This window comes from Columba livia, chromosome 7 (assembly GCF_036013475.1).
Source record: "Columba livia isolate bColLiv1 breed racing homer chromosome 7, bColLiv1.pat.W.v2, whole genome shotgun sequence".
Lineage (NCBI taxonomy): Eukaryota > Metazoa > Chordata > Aves > Columbiformes > Columbidae > Columba > Columba livia.
Genome location: NC_088608.1, coordinates 27,315,808 through 27,328,923, shown reverse-complemented (window position 1 = coordinate 27,328,923; position 13,116 = coordinate 27,315,808). Strand labels below are relative to the sequence as shown.

The window sequence follows — 13,116 nt, the reverse complement described above, 5'->3', positions numbered from 1 at the left end:
TGAGTTTATGAGTAAGATTACACCTTGTTTTGGTGGTATCCGTGAGCTTGGCTGGAATGTATGTGGTGTTAATTGGAAGTTTTGGCAGTAGTGTAGGGAGAATAAGGATTTTGGCTCCTAGCAGAAGCATGAAAAAAAGACAATATGGCTATAAGAATATTTAACAATACAGTAACTTGCAAATGTTATGTTTATTTACCTTTAACAGAAAGAGAGACTGAGGTTACAGTTTCATAAAAGGTCAGTCTTTCTCTTCCCTCTACCTTCAACCACACACTTTTGCCTCCACCCTTGCATTAACACAGCTGATTGTGAGACCATGTTAGGTACCAGATCTGGCTTTCTCTGCCCTGTGTTAATACCAGTGCTTATGTGATTCTCGCAGATTATCTGGAGCTGCTGGGGACCTGTTGCCTAGGGATCGGAGAGGTTCTGGGGCTTGTTCTTCAAATTCCAGAAGAAATGTGCATATCTGGGCCACATGCAAGAGTTTTGATACTATTCCTCAGCATGCTTTGTAGTTTGTTGTTCTTCTTTTGAGGAGTAATTTGTTTAATCTGAGTGCCTTCCAGCCCTCTGATCAACAGCAAATAAAATACTCAGGCATATGTTACAAAGGCTGGTGATCAAGTAACCCAGTAGTCAAAGTATAATTTCTGTACTGATGATCCTTTTCATGTTCAGTAATAAATACAGTTAATGTTTAATAAAAAATTCTCACTCTGTTTATAAGAATGTTTCATGGGCTGGTTCATAAGAGTGATGATAATGGTGTTGAGGTGCAATAGTGAATGTGGAATGTTTTAAATTTCTGGTCTTGCTACAAATTGTTAATGCTTCTGCTGATATGGAATGTGCTTTTGATTAGTCCCTTTTATAATAAACGAATTCCTGCAACATGATTACTCATGAAGTTACCCACATTCATACCCACAATAAGAGCAACTGTGTTTAGTACTCAACAAAGGAAAAGGTCGGCACCTTTTATAGAACCTTTTGTAGACACCTTTTTATATCCCTCTGTGAAGCTGTGATGTCTTAATTCAACCTTTTTTTTCAGAGCTGCTGTAGTTCTGTTGTTTGCTGTGTGTTTGCACTTTCTTCACAAGGGGTGGTGATGTGACTGGCTGACAACTTAGTGGGCAGTGCAGTTCAGTGATTGATACATCTCTGGTTGATCTGATGGTGCTTCTGCACTTCTCTTGTGCCAGCTCTGGTGCTGTAAACTATTTCTAGCATAAAACTATTTTTGGGACGTTAATAATGCCTGACACAACATTAATAAAGTATAAAGGAATATTTCAGAGTCTTTTAAAGTTCTCAGCTTTTCAGCATCTGTGATCTTTAGAAATATACAAAATAAGACAAAGGACCCAACAAACAAAAGGCAGTCCTTACTGGTACCAGAAAATATTTGAAGTTGCCATTATGTGTTAGCAAACACATGAGCGAAACAGTATCCTCAAATAACGAAGCTCAGGCTCTGACAGGCTGTTGTTAAAAGCATGCTGAAGATGTTAGGCCATCCTTCTGAAAACCGCTATCAGTCTTGAAGACCTTTTTTGAAGATGTTGGCAGTACATTTGTGTTAGGTGATTTTACAGAAAAATGCGAGAGGTACAGGGTAGCATTGATAATGCCTTTGGGCTTAGTGCCAAGTTTCTGTGCTTTGCTGTGGGCTGGAAATCTGCTTCTATTCAGTGCTTCATCTAAGCTGATGCTTGGTAACATGTTAAGCCATGACAACTTGATTGTGTTTTCAAACTTGAGCAATTTCCTAGTTTCAGTTGTAAGTTATTCTAATCTGAGGAAACTTGTTATGCTTTTAGAAGAACCACTCTTGAAGGTCCTTGGAACTAAACGGTACAAGGACAATTGCAGCTCTAATGTTGGCCACAAGAGAGCAAGCTGAAACTGTGCTGGCCGCTCGGTGAATCTCAGAGTAGTCAAAGAGAGAATGGAGCCTGGGACATGGGACAGGTAGATGAGATCTCTAGAAGGGGGAGGGCATGGTCAGGAAGTATTTGCATTTCTGATTTTGTCTTTTTTTGGAATATTTTAAATTCTGATCCTTGGTTATTTTGTATTCAGACATTGTAACTTAAGAATCCATGTGAGAACATTCTGAGATGTATCAGTAAAGTCTACATTGACTTCGCAGTGGAACCTAAAATTAATAACTTACCAACTCATACCAGTCCAGCAAAATTCAAATTGCTCAAATTAATTGGTTTTGCTTTATGGTAATCCTACTAATTTGATTGCAAGATTAGGTTTTGAAGGGAGTTAGGTAAGTTTATACAACCAGGGATCTGGATCTATATACCAAATCTATGTAAAGATTTGGTTTCCTTGGTTAAGTATCTAGATTATCAATTGCAGAAGAAACCTTGCAAACCCTATAATCATTCTGCTTTAAAAGTCATATTACTATAAACAAAACAAGAAGTCTGAGCACTTTTATGAGCTTGAAATACAGTCAGTTCTTTCAGTATTTACTTCTGATACACTATCAAAGCAATGTAAAAACTCCATTGCACAAAACTTCTGCATGTGGCAGATGCATAAACTTCTTAATTTTCTAGTTAAAAGCAGAATTTCATCACTTTCATATGAGAGATTCTAAGGCTATTGTGAAAAATAGCTGGGAACTTGTGTACTATCATTAGTTTTTACAATATAATTGCATTCCTTAAAGCTTCTAAAAGTGCTGGACCAAGCAGTTTCTTTGTAGAATGCTCCCAGCATAGTCTTTCGTCTGATTATTTAAATAAAAGGGGCATTAAAAATAGACTTTTCCTAGTCCACTTTGTATTCTTCAGTGTAAAAATGAAGTAACTCTAATGTTGCTGTGGCTGAGAACACAGTTTGACTTTTAATTCTCACGATCTTTCATTCCTTAGTGCACCTTGTGCACTTTGCTAGAGTTTAAAAGAGAGTTGAGAAGTTCATGTGAATAGTAGTTTGACTTAGAAAGGTAGAACTAAAAGATTTGGTTTTGTCTCTTGTTTACAAAGTCTCTTTTGTTAAACAGATTTAATAAGCTGGCACAGCAGTCCCTCACATGCTTTGAATAACCGACACACAGGTTTACTATAGTAACCATCAAGTTTGAACATGGAATCAGATTTCCAGATATACATTTTGAGCAGTGAATATTCAGGTATCTTAAAAAATGAAGTGCTTTGTCTTACAAGAACAAATGTTTTGTTTGCAGTATGAAGCTGGAAGCCCTTCTGTTGATGCTGCTAAGGAGACTTAGGAGTGGCTTTGAACTGCTCATGAACACTGGCTGAACCTATGGCTCATTTGCGTTACCCTGGACTGTGGCATCCTGATGCAAAATCAGATCAGTGCTAATATTTCTGCCTAACAAGAAAAGGAAAAGAGAACTGCACAAAATACGCCCTGAGTGAAGAGTCAGCCTGCCCTGTAGTCTGCTTTTTGCAAGCTGAGCTAGGGAGCCTGGAGAAGACTAATGATGCGCTTGCTTCTGTTTCCTGCTGGAAGTACCTCCCTGACAGTAAGTACTGTGTTTTATACTATGTACAACTGATATTTTCTTGAAGATAAACCACAGAGATTAGATTACTTTCAAGGAGCAGGCACGCCCAAGCAGGATGGGCTGAAGATACAGAAGTAGCAGCCTGCTTGTGTTTCTCTAATACAGGTCTGCTAGACTTGGGGACTTGGGCATTTCAGCTGAGGTGGGTTACAGTCTCACAAAGCATGTTCCCGCAGACATTAAATAGACCTGCCTAAGTATGAGCTTGGGCAGACCAGGAGGTGGCTAAGTAGGCTGGAGAGGGGAAAATGCCTTGTAACTTTGCAAGGCTTTCTGAGGCAAAAGTGAAGGTAAGGCTGTTTGTTCTAAGATGCCCAGTGGGATTAGGATCTTACCTAGATTGATTTATTAAATGTGTTGCTCTCAAGTGCTTTTTATCTCTTTGTTCCCATTGTTACAGATGTTTGAACTTAGTGCTTGCTCATGAGCAAATACAGCCACTTGGACACTAAGGAGAGAAAACTTAGTTTTTCCAGGTTTGAAGAGGGGAATTATTTGAAAGGAAACCCTTAGATTTTCAAATTCTGATGTGCTAGAGGCCACATTATCAGACAGTTTGTTGGCCGTCACTTATTTTTATACTTCATTCTTTGTGTCTTAGGCTATACCAAGGGCTTCCCATTTACCCATTGTCCTTATTCCTCTCTAGCCTTTTTTTGTTTTTTCTTCCCTCTACCTGAGGCTTTGATAGAACTCAGTCTACATGCATGGCAAAACAACCTGGGACCCAAACAACTGAAATCTTATTAGAGTTTTCAGTCTTGAGGGTTATACTTGTTCACCATCATTTTATGATGAATATGATACTGACTGCTTGGAATGCTTTGAGGGTCCATAGAACTCAAAATGCCTGACTGAGATAGATAAATACAGAGATGAAATGTAAGCCCAAGTTGTGTTAGTTGGCAGAGTGAGGAACAGAACTTTGAATCCCGACTTTTCTTCATATGTTCTGCCTATGAGCATTACTATTTTTGCTTTATGAAGCCACAGTCAGAAAACTACTCATTACAAAAAAAAATCACTGCACTGAGTAGTGAATTTGTATCTATTTTAATTTTATCGCAGTTTTCATGTTGATTGTTATAAACCATCATGCTTGCTTGGTGGCCTTGACACTTCATCTCAGTAGCCAGAAGGAAGATATTCTGTTCAAGTTCTCATGTGGCAGCAGACTAAGGATTCCACAGTTAGGTGAACTCTGAAAGAAAAGCTCACAAATAGATTTCATTAAACATTTACTTTGGAATATCACAGGACAAAAGCATGTTCCATTTGTCATGTCAACATCAAACCTTTAGAAAGGCAGAATGCACTAGTTGCAAGTTGCTGTGTCCTATGCATTACTATGATTGTCATCTTATTTAAAGTCTAAATATCACCAAGATTTAACTGTTCTCCCCAACTATCCTCATATGAATCACCATCACTGATCCTGTACACTTTCCCACATTTGCCACAATTTTTGGAATAATTAGAGCTGTTATAATTATGGAAGAAGGATGTGTAGTAGTACAAAAGGGCTATAACTACCGGGATGTTTAAGAACCTCATCTTTCAGATATTATAATAGCCCTCAAAAGGTTTCCTTCCCTTCCAAGGCAGACGCAATAGAAGCTAAGAAACCAACAATGTAAATGTTGGTAGGCTTTGAATGTTACTAGTCAGTATTATCTGTAGCTGACACAGTTACTTGAAATGCAGTAATGTTGATGGAATTCCTAGTATTCACAGTGCTCATTTTTGAATGTGATAGTTTATCATTTAGAACAAGAGTAACAAGGGAGGGAGAGACATCGTTAAATAATTCCTGGCATATATTTTAACTGATGGATATTTAGCAAAACATAGCTGCTGGCTCAGAAGCTTACCAATAATTTAGGTGACAGCTTAAAAAAGGTCTTTCTGCCAGTGACATACATTAGCATATATGACAGAGGTAGCCTAGATAAATTGTACAATTTTGCAACATTGAACATTAGAGCAAAATATAATTTTTATAAGTACACCAACATTTCTTTCATGAAAGATTTTGGTATTTAGCACTTCTGAAATCAAGACAGTAAGGTAGTTGTCTGAAAAAAAAAAACAATCCAAAACTAACATTAGATACCTGTAACTGAAAATCTCAGCCTACAGACATTGTAAGTTCATTTAATGCTGTTAGAGCAAACTTTTAAAACATTTTAAAAGGATTATGGAAGTGTCAGTGTAACTTGACAGGCATACTCAGAAGTAGTGACTTTGATTAGCAACGAAAGACTGAAATAAGAATACTGAACTTAGAATAAACAACATTTGCCAAATTGTACTTACAGTCTCAATAGGTTAAAATGATACTGACATTACTGTCACCTTTACATTAGCATAAAGGAAAAAAAATTTAGAGTGGCCTAGCACTAGTAGTGTATGAAACTAAACTAGGGAGTTACTCCTCCTTGCTAGAATTGCAAGCAACATGAGCAAGGTGTGATGACATTTGCTTTCTCCAGACCAGAACAAAAAAAGAGAGGCATTACAGTGAGTTGTAATGAAAGAACATAAACGTCTAGAACTATTCCATTCCAAAAGGATGAAAGTTCTCTCAAAAGAAGGGAAAACTGGCAACTGTTTTTCACTCTCTTTGTATCTTCTTAGCCTTCTCAGCTGGTTTCCATCCTCAATGATATGTTGAAAAATTATTATCAGGGGGATAATGAATTTCAGTCCTTGATATGGAAGCTGAAAACAGGTACCTAAGGAATGTGGTAGATTTTTCTAGTGTGGACTATGTGTATATTACATGGATATGGCTCTTCCTTGTAACGCACCAAAAATAGTTGATAATGTTATCTCAGTCATAAAACTATATTGGTACACTTATATCTGAATTACAGGACCAAACTGGTACAATGAAAATTCTGCTACTTCTGATACATGGCACTTTGTCAGGAAGGAAAAAAGTAGGTTAGAACATAAGATAACACACAAGTTGCACACACAAGATAACACACAAGTCTGCATGGAGTCAGATCAAAGGTCATCTAGCTCTATATGCTGTCTCTGTGTTTGATAAAGGGAGCCCAGCAATCAACATGCAAAGAAGTATAAACAAGAAAAAACAATTTGTTTCAAATGCTGATGTATGTGGCAGAAGTTATTTTCTTTTTTGAAATCATACCGCCTTCTGTAACAAGATGGGATGGATTTGTCTCCTACTGTTTGCTGATCAAGGAGGAGCTGGGTGTGTACTTTTTTAGAGAGGAAAAAGAAAATGCAGTGTGTAACAAAATCTCTTGGGAACTTGTTTCTCAGTTGTTACAGGTGAACAGCTAAGCATTTGGGAGGATTTGTTAAGGAATAAATGTTTCTTTGCTTATTTTAACTTATTGGACTAGGAGAAGTAGTTTCCTAGCAGAAGTGCAAGGTAAAAAGGAAACACAGCCACGTTTTGTTTAGGTAACAATCTGCAGAAGAACTTATATTGCAGTAACAATGTGTGTTTATAGCATACAGAAAGTAGCAAGTGGTAAGTAATTAATCCCCAAAATGGTTATTTGAGACCATTTTAATTTGCACATGGCATTGGTTAAATTGAGGAGTGTCATAAATTGATCTGCCCCATTTTCATTGTTCATGTCAATGTCAGGCTTATAATTTAATGCTTGATTAAGTGCGGTCAAAATCCTTTTAGAAATAGCGTTCAAAACTCAAGAGACAATTCAAAATTTAAAGCAATCCTTAGGCATAACGAGTATGGTTAAGACATTGGCTGTCAGACTCCAAAGATTCTTGAGGTATCTGTCCCACTGGGGAAAAACCCCACAGCCAAGCTCCTGAACAGTAGTGTCACAGTCTGTGCCAGGCTTACTGGTGAGCAGAATTTGAGTGTTAAGTTTGTCCCTACTGTTAAAGAATTTATAGTGTATTCACCACTATTAAAGCAGAACAGACAGGTTTGGCAAATACCTGCTGAAAGGGCCTCATAGCCAGCCCTTGCAGCTATTAGATTTACTCCATGAGTTCAAAAGCTACTGCAGAAATTACATTAAGATATCCGATTAAAAATTATATTAACTAGAAGGATGTCATGATCTTTTTAAAAATCAGAGTAAGATGATTTTTTTTTTTTTTACTTCGGTTTTATCTGAAGTATTTAATTGACTTTTACTCCCCTGTTAAATAAGTCAACCGAATATAGTCTTACATGGTTTGTCTCCTACTGAAATGAGTGCATCAGCTCCTTAACAGTACATAGAACCATTCAAAATATTTTTAGGTAAGAAATGAAGGCTCTAGCATTCACTTACTGTGCATGTAACTTACACTTATTTGTTTACTGCATTGTTACACAAAGTGTTGCCAGGAGACTTTGTCATGCTTATTTTCAATCATGCACTAGGATAGACTCCTGTAGACTGTATGCTTCCTCCTTTGGTACTCTACCTTTATTTATTTTTTAATAAAGCCAGCAGCTAACACCTTGGAGAATAAAATACATATTTATATGACTGAAAAATTGAGACATTTTGTTCACATGTGATATTGGGAAATAAAAAACATTTATTATTCTGTGTAATAATCAGAAAATTTATTTTTATTTTCCAATTATATTTGGTATTTTTAGCAGTAATAAAAGTAATTATCATCTTATTATATAATAACTTGGACATATGATCTCCATCTTACTTGTTTAAATGAATAGTAGTCCACAAAGCCAAATTCTGCTGCCTTTCTTTTGTGGGTAATTTCAGTCAAATGACTGTTGATTACAAGTGTGATTAACAAGATGAGCAAGATTTAGCTTGGAAAGAATTATTTGGGTGACTGCATTCTTTCTGTAGGGAATATAAGCAATACAGCCTTGAAAGTCTTGCTGCTGGAGGACTTCTGTTATTTTAATGAACTTCATGTCTCATTTGTATAAATTTAAGTGTGTGTCGTTTGTGTGTGAGTACAGAAATACAAGTTTATATATATGCCCATAAGCATATTGTATTAGCTAATAATCATCCGAGATATTATAATTATTGTTAGTAGCATTTCTTTATATTGTAGAATTCTATGTTTCATATGTATGATGTCAAATAAGGAGTTTGTAGTTAAACTCTAAAAAAAATAGTTTTGAAGTTAGCATCATTCCTGGGAAGGAGTAAAGCAAAGATCAAATATTGCAAGTATAGACAGAAAAGCTTAAGAAATTGTTAGTGAATATCAAACAAGAATAATGGGGAAAAACTGGCAAGGGCTGAATCATCTCAGAGAACTGTGTTTTAAAATTTTACACTAAAAAGAGATTAGGAGACTCTAGAAAGCAAAGCGGAGATGATGATGCAATACAGATACTGATTTTTTGTAAAACAGCTTCTCTAATTAAGTAGTACTAGATTTTTATACATTTTTGGTTAGGACCAGGTATAAATCACTAGGAATCTGTAGAAAAGTGCCTACACGCTTAAGCAAGCTTGTGTTGAAACTCATACTAGTTTCCAAATTAAGTTTGGATTTGATCAGATTCTGTTGATATGTTACGTATAAAAAACAAAACTACTGTAAACTATTTGGAAAATATTGTGTGGGTAGTGGAATATATGGGAATAATCGGCACTCTGTATAGGTGACAAAGTCAGACTTATCCTAGAGCATAAACTCATTTCAGGATGAAGCCCTAAGTGCCAAGAAGTGTTATGCTGAATAGCTGTTCCCAGCATGAAGAATTTAGAAGTTACTTATAAGAAAAGTTTGGATTTTTAATGGAGCCACATTGTTTGAAATACTTAACAATTAATTAGAATTTAAAGAAGGACGTCAGGTGATACTGAACACTTTAAAAACAAACAAAAAAACAAACAGAATGACCAAACCAGAAAACATTTAAGGAGAATGGGAAGAATTTTAAATAGTGGTATACCTTAATAGATACTGGATTTACTCCACTTTCAATCTGCCTTGCCTACTGAGAAAAAATTTTCTCTTAGGCTTGATGGCCTCTGAAGATGCCAGGTCCTGTCTCAAAAAGGTTTTTAAAATCATCATGAATAACTCAACTGTTATTTTTTTCAAGTTTACAGAAGTCATTAAAATGTAAACTCCGGTGAATTAAAACACTAGTAGAAATGGAGCAGCAAAGAGGGCAGTTTCCCTGTCACGTGTAATGAATCAGACTTAAACATGCATCAAAGATAGCTGCAGTTTTCTATTTTCTTTTAGGCACTACTCCATTCCAAAACCATGCAAAATGGCTTAGTAGTTATCTTGATAAATGTATTCAGTATTCAATATATACCTGAAGATTTTACTCTAGTTCCTGGACAATTCAGTTTCTAGCCATTGCAAAGTTGTAAGTGTGTCTCATATTCTGATGCTGAGGACAAAGCTGAGGATATTGATGGTAAAGATTTGCTGCTCTCATATGTAGGTAGGGAAGTGATTTTCGGAAGCTGGGGGAGGAGAAGTTTGCAGTATTCAGCCTCTTCCCAGCAGAGCTTCTAATGACAGGTTTCACCATCTCTTCTGCCTGCGTATCTTGCCCTACACAGAACAACAATGAGGAAATACATACTAGATGATTGGCAAGATGATTGCTAATAGTGTTGACATTCATTATCTTTCTTATCTAACACTTCACTGATATTATATAGTTTATGTGTGACAGAATTTATTTACAGTTGTATTAGAACTGGAAAAATGGTTGAGTGAGACATCCAAATAGCAGGGATTGTTGCCTCTTTTTAATTTAGCCTTATAACAGCAAAAGCACTGATGGGTGGTGGGGTCATAATACATTTAGAACTTAAAATATTAATTTTGCACACGGTGGATAAAAAGTAATGGCACAGAAATTCCTAGTTTAAAATGCTGATTTGTTTTTTTAATAGACTAATTTTATGAGGACTAATGATATCTTTTGTCACAGGGTACAGTAAGTACAATTGTTTTCTAACTAGTCCATCTTTAAAGGTAAGACTTTTTTAATATAGCGGTAGATAGTTATAAGTCTTTTTGCAAGGGTTTATTGTATGTCTGTCAATTTCTGACCAGCAGAATAGATGGCAGTTGTTTTCAAATACTACTACTCATGCTTAGAAAAATTATTTAGCAGCATTTCATTATTTAATTCTTAATAGTTTGTTTCTTATCAAACAGAATGTAGTGCAAGTTTGGAACAAGTAGTTGTTACCGCCTATGGAGCAGCTTCTGTATGATCCAACAACAGGCTAAATATTTTTTGTAAACTCTGCAGTTGAGGTGAATAGGCTGAGGATATTTTTATTCATTACATATGTTACTGTCATTTTATGCGTCAGACTGTACTTTTAGTCCTTCATATTTGAAAGTTATTAAACAGGCTTCCTGCTTGACTTTGGTGTCATTGTTTCATGTATTGATTTATAATACTTGTTTTATTGTGAAATAATATTTTACCTCTGAGAATTTTAAAAAATCATCCCCAACTCTCATTAGTGTGAAGTAATCTCCGTTTCCTGGCCTAAATTCTTGCATGCACAGAGGTGGAACAGCTGCAACATCCTGACTAAAGATTTTGCATTTTGTCTGAGAAGGGAAAGTGGTGTAATTGGGCCAATATCCTGACCTTGAGCACACTGCAGTCTCTACAGATTTATCCAAAAAACCCATCTTCAAACAGGAAGGAGGAAATTAATTGGAGGAAATTTCCTGGGTAAGCCAGTCAGGTTTAAGTGTGCATAGTGAAAGGCTCTTACTATGCAGTAGCTTGATCTAGCAAGCTGTTTTCCTGCAAATAGAGATTTGATGAAAGACCAGAGTGCCACACCTCTGTGCATAGGTGTGGGAAGCACATTTATCATTGCTTTGTCTGTGACACAAACGACATTGGTGGTTTTTAATTCTCTGAGGTGATGAGCCTCCTGGCCCCGTCTCAGAAGAAAAATATGCCTACCTCAGAATGAACAAAAATCTGTATCATAAAGTATCTTGCTGTCCTTTTCTATTTCTCTAATGACTTCTTCCACAGCTGTTGCTCTTGCTTTGACTCCCTGCAGTTCTCAGGGTGCAAAATACACACCCACTTACTCCAGTTACTGCTAGTTACTGTTGTGTTGATTATTTTGGCAGGAATGCTTGCACAGCTGTTTCTCTTCTTTCATAAAGCATTCCTGGGGACTGAAATCCTTGTTCTGATGACAGTGAGAATGTTTTCAGCTTGTACTGAAGTGAGGTAAAAGCTCCTAAAATCAGCTTTTAGCCTACAGAATTTAAATATACCAACTATGAGACCGTTCATAACATGGCAGTGCTATCTGCTAGTGCTTTACAATCTTCTGAACAAAGGTGGGGTTTTTAAGTTTATAGTGCAGCATCATCGCCCTTGTATTTTATTCTCATTACATTGCTACAGCTCATACTGTATGAACTCTGTAAATAAAATAAAATAAAAAAATAATCAAATCAGCTACTTATGCCTTCTTAGCAGAATAAAAAAACAAACGCAATTCCAGGGTGCCAATATCAATGTGGATGAAGCAAGGACAGATAGAGGAGATCTTTGGCAACTGGAAGCATTAATTAGTTTCTCAGATGAGATAAAAGCAGATGCAGATGAGGACAGCAAAGCAGTGGAACAGGTTGTCCAGGGAAGTTTTGCCATCTTCAATCTTGGAGGTTTTCAAGACCTGACTGGCTAAAGCTTTGAGTGACCTGATCTCCTAGCTGACCTTGCTTGGAGCAGGAGACTAGACATGAGGCCTCCTGAGGTCCTTTCCAAACTGAATTGTCCTATTATTCATATCTTTTGAGATCAAGAAAAGCTTGAAGGTGTCTAGCATCTCACAAGGCCCATACCACCTGCCACAATCTTGCCTGAAGTTTACCTGCAACATCTCCTTTAATTGATTGCCCTTCTTTTCAGTGAGGCTGCTCACATCTCTTGCTTCTGTTAGGTAACCTGCATCTGTGTGGAATGCTACCTAAAACCGATTTCCCACATCCGCTGATCTACACCAGATGCTAGTACAAGGCTGCAATGGAATTTCTGTTTAACTTCCATGAAGTTATACTGGAGAGAGTAGAGGACAAGGACAGTGTGTACAATGCTCTTTATATTTTCAGGAAGTCTTCTGTTATGTTATTTTATGTAGTCAACTACTGAAGTTAATTTCCTTACCTCTTTCATGCTGATAATAGTGCTGTATGTGATCAATTAAACAGTTTTTCTACTTTTCCTGCTTTTATCACACAGATTGCACCAGAATAAGCCTTTTGACCTGGCCAGTCAAGCCACATCCATCCTTTCACTCCAGCCATTCCTTAATTCCCATGATTTTTCTATCACCTAAAATAAATGAATCACTGTGTGAACCAACACAGGCTCAGCCCAAGAAGCAACCAGACACCACAAATGCAATTGCAAAGAGCAAATTTATTTTAGTTACCTCGCTACTGGGGAATCTCCAAAGCAGCACCTAAGCTCCCAGGCAGAGGTGACACAAGTGGAGACACAGGCGTTGCAGAATTCAGCCCTGGTAGAAGATCACTGGGCCTGCTGCGTTCACCTGTATTTCAAGGCTTTAAACAGGTTCAGCCTTGAGGTC

The 13,116-nt window shown here is 36.9% G+C and overlaps 1 long non-coding RNA gene across 1 annotated transcript; it reads right to left on the bottom strand.

Annotated features, from left to right (window-relative positions):
• Positions 1–4,602: 4,602 nt before the first annotated feature.
• LOC135579920 (uncharacterized) lies at positions 4,603–13,094 on the bottom strand. The gene is made up of 3 exons (XR_010473897.1): positions 12,958–13,094; positions 12,690–12,857; positions 4,603–4,766 (listed from the first exon to the last, which is right to left on the bottom strand). It is a non-coding gene; the product is annotated as an uncharacterized LOC135579920 (long non-coding RNA).
• Positions 13,095–13,116: the final 22 nt, after the last annotated feature.